This window comes from Elephantulus edwardii, unplaced genomic scaffold (assembly GCF_000299155.1).
Source record: "Elephantulus edwardii isolate Elephantulus edwardi_28Jun2011 unplaced genomic scaffold, EleEdw1.0 scaffold00241, whole genome shotgun sequence".
NCBI lineage: Eukaryota > Metazoa > Chordata > Mammalia > Macroscelidea > Macroscelididae > Elephantulus > Elephantulus edwardii.
The window spans coordinates 1,219,127-1,223,478 of record NW_006399991.1 but is presented as its reverse complement, the minus strand read 5'-3'; the positions used below and the strand labels follow the sequence as shown (position 1 = coordinate 1,223,478).

Sequence of the window (4,352 nt, the reverse complement as noted above, 5' to 3'; positions counted from 1 at the left end):
CTGTTATGGGTCAGTGGTGAAATTTTTTTTTCTTGATTTTGAGGTGTAAACCATATTGAAGGCTGTAGCCTTTGAGCTTTGGCAAGGTCTGTCATCTGCATAAACCAGATTGTTGATGAGACTTCCCCCAACCCCGCTACCAAATTCTTCTTTATGTAGTCCAGCTTCTCAAATAATTCATTCAACATACAGATTGAATAGGCTGAAATAGCCCAGCTAGGGGAATGTTAGAGCAAAGGTTCAGTCCTGGTTTTCACCTGTTGTGTGTACAACCCTCACAGGTAGTCAGTGCTGGCTGGCAAAGTTGACAGCCAGCGACCACCAGTGAAATCCTCCATGAGGCTCACAGACATGATACCAACAGCAGTGGATCCACCACAAAAAACAACCCTGAGGCTGACAGCATGGATGGACCTGGAAGCCTGTCATTCTGTCACATGTAAGGTCAGCATGACTGTGATGCAACTAGCAACAATCACACTGTAACCATCTCCAAAGGTGACTGTGAGAACTAAGTGAGATGTTTCACATGCATGATTGGCCTCTTGCTTGGCATATGACAGATGTACAAGCTCTCATCATCTCAGTCACTGTCATTATATCCAGCATCCACAAAGTTTCCCCTCTCCTAGTCATCTTTGATAAAGGAAAGTCAGCTTAAAACTCAACAAAGGAAGGGCTCTTTTCCCTTTAACCCAACCAAAGCCCTATCCTATTCTGGAACACTCACGTGGTTGTATAAAGAGCTTCAGGATGAACAGGAGAGCCTATCCCATATAATCTTCACTAAAGATAATGAAATTATTGAAAGAAAACTAGGCTCAGTGATATGTTAGAAAATTTCTCTCCCTTTCTCTGTCTCTTTCTCCCCCTTTCCCTCCTCCACCACTCCCCCTCCTTCTCACCTCTGTCTTCTGTCCTCTCTCCTCTCTGTCTTTCTCTCTATCTCTCTGTGTGTGCTCTATATAGATTAAGGTTTCATAACAGCATTTGCACCTAATCTTAACCCTAACCAAATATTTTTTTTTCTCCCGGATTTCCAGGAGAGACAAGGTGGACAAAGCAAAGTCAGAGAAAGTGATGGAGACAGAGCCTTCCAGCAGGTGCCCATGTTGCATAGAAGCAGTAGATTCTATCTGCCTGCCCTACACAGGAACCTGAACATTATTCCTATGATTTCCACACAGGGGAAATTAATTTCTTTTTCAGTATTATGGCCCTAGCAATATCTCTGCATGACTTGATTGTTAATTTTAGTTGTCAGAATTGTTATTTCTCGCCAATTTTTTAAAAAGAAAGAAATTTATCTTAATGAATGCAAAACAAGAATACAAACTGGAGAGACTTAAACCATAAATTATGCTTCAGACTGCTAATGATTTCACTGTAGAATTATTTTCATACTTAAAAAAAATGAGTCTAGAAAGAGAAACTTTCTATTATCAGCAGCATTACAGAGACCTCCCTGCCCCATCCCACCCCCAGGACCTTCAATATCAGGGTGAGGAAACAGTGAGCCTTCTCTGACCAGACAGGTGAGCTCTGTGTTCACTGCTTCCTGTTGCGACTTCCAGCCAGAGGTGCTGTCATCATAGAGAGAACTATGGTGTCTGATAACAATATTGAATATACAATAAGTCAGAAGAATCAACAAATTGATTTTGGCAGATGTAGAGTAATGTCATGACAGATGGAGAAAAGATCACAATTCTCTGTGATTTAATTTTACTTGGATTTACAATCAATACTAACTGTAAGAGCCATAAACAAAACAAAACAAAACAAAAACCCAAAAACAAAAAAAACCAAAAAAACAAAAGATGTTCCTGGCGGTTTGCGCGAGCGCGCGACAGCGGCTTCCGTCCTGCTTAAGATGGTTGCGCCTGGGGTCCTTGGAAGTGACCACAGAGGGTGCTGCCGCCCTAGACAAGGTCGTGCCGCCCTGCTTGGGAGATCCGCTCCCAATCGCTGCAGCACCACCGTCGCTTAGCAGGGACTCCCAGGTCCGCCGGGGCCGGCAGAGGCCCTATGGACTCCTCCAGTTCGCCTAACTCTTGTTTATCTGTCGGCTCCACTGGTCCCAGCGCGGTCATACTTCTCTATTTGAAGGAACTCAAAAAGTGGGAGATTTTGAAGATATTTTAGAGAGGAGACATGTCAGTGACTTGAAGTATGCAATGAAATGGTTCACACCTCTTGTCTACAAGGGACTCACTCCTTGCAAGCCAAGTGATATTAAATGTAGTGTTCTCAATTCTGAAGAGATTCATTACATCATCAGAGAGCTTTCCAAGGAATCTAAATAATCCATCGATGTCCTCAAAGAAGAAGCTTGTAAAATCTTGGATGAAATGAGTCACAAACTATGCCTAGGAGTTATTAGATTTTTTTGTCTTCACCCTGAGCAAAATATTCAAACAAATGTTCTCGAAGGTGTGTGTAAATGAAGAAACTCCAACCTGCCATCCAGGAGCACCCGGTGGTTCTGCTGCCGAGTCACCGCAGCTACATTGACTTTCTGATGTTGTCTTTTATTTTATACAACTACAATCTGCCTCTGCCAGTCATAGCAGCAGGAAGGGACTTTCCGGGAATGGAAATGGTTGGTGAGCTTCTACGAATGTCAGGCGCCTTCTTCATGCGGCGTACCTTTGGTGGCAATAAGCTCTACTGGGCTGTATTCTCAGAGTATGTGAAGACCATATTACGGACGGGTTATGCTCCTGTTGAATTTTTCCTCGAAGGGACCAGAAGCCGCTCTGCGAAGACACTGACTCCTAAGTTTGGTCTTCTGAAGAGAAGTTTTTGATACCTACCTTGTTCCGATCAGTATCAGTTACGACAAGATGTTGGAAGAAACTCTTTATGCATATGAGCTGCTCGGGGTCCCTAAGCCTAAGGAATCTACAACAGGGTTGTTAAAAGCCAGGAAGATTCTTTCTGAAAATTTTGGAAATAATCCATGTGTACTTTGGAGACCCCATCTCACTTCGATCTCTGGCAGCTGGAAAGATGGACCGGAGCCCATAAAACTTGGTTCCAAGGTACATTCCTCAGAGACAATCAGAGAGCATGTATGCCTTTGTCACTGAAGTTGCCTTTAAGATACGGCTTCTGCAGATTGAAAACATGGTTCTGAGCCCATGGACCCTCATAGTTACGGTCCTGCTGCAGAACTTGCCATCCATGAGTTTTGATGCTCTGGTGACTTAGACCCTGTGGCTGAAGCTGTTGGCGCAGACCTTTGGAGGATTCCTCGCCTGGCCTGATAACAAGTCTGGTGACGAAGTTGTCCAGTCCAGCATCCTTCTGCACTCCAACATCGCGTCTCTTGGGAGGACGAGGTGGTCCTGAAGATGGTCTCCACAGAGTCAGAGGTGGTTGAAGGCCTGATGCTCTGGCACATCATGCTCCTCATGTGCTCGGCTTATAGGAACCAGCTGCTCAATGTTTTTGTACGTCCATCCTTAGTAGTTGTAGCCTTGCAGATGGCACGCGGGTGCAGGAAAGAGGATGTCTACAGTCACTTTTACTTCCTCTGCCATGTTTTCTCAGATGAGTTCATCTTCTTCCCAGGAAATGCACTAAATGACCCAGGAAGTAGTAAAAGAAAATGGAAGGCATATACTGAGTCATTGTATTGAAAGGAATTGGCAGATACAGAAGAATTTAATGAGATAACATATGAGCAAGAGCCTATGGTGATGAAGGAAGAAGTTCAAGCTGCTTTGAAGGAAATAGCAAAAAATTTAGGCCCCAGGAATAGATGGTATACCAATTGACATATTTCAGCGAACAGATGTTGCCCTGGATGTGCTCACCAAGTTGTGCCAAGAAATCTGGAAAGGAACCACTTGGCCAACTGACTGGAGGAGATCTATATTTGTTCCCATTCCAAAGAAGGGTGACCCACTGAGTGTGGAAACTACAGAACAATCTCATTGATTTCACATGCAAGCAAGATTCTACTGAAGATTATCCAAAAACGACTGGAATCCCAAAACCTATACTTGAACCAAGAGGCAGTTGTCAGGACAGAGCAGGTCAACACTGCATGGTTCAAAATTGGGACGGGTATATGCCAGGGATGTGTCCTATCCATACCTTTTCAACCTGTATGCAGAGCAGATTATCCAGGAGGCTGGGCTCTATGAGGGGAAGTGTGTCATCAAGATTGGTGGAAGATCTATTAACAATCTGCTTTATGCAGATGACACAACCCTGCTTTCTGTTTTCTATTTCATTTATTTCTGCTCTTGTTTTTATAATTTCAGTTTTTTTAAAGGGTGTTGGGTTTTCTTGCTGTTCTTTTTCAATTTGCTGGATATATTGGGTTCGAGAGTCAATAGTCT

General features: G+C 43.6%; 1 pseudogene; it reads left to right on the top strand.

The window, feature by feature from the left end:
* Positions 1-2,028: 2,028 nt before the first annotated feature.
* The window catches only part of LOC102846346, a 104,363-nt pseudogene continuing 102,039 nt past the window's right edge, over positions 2,029-4,352 (top strand).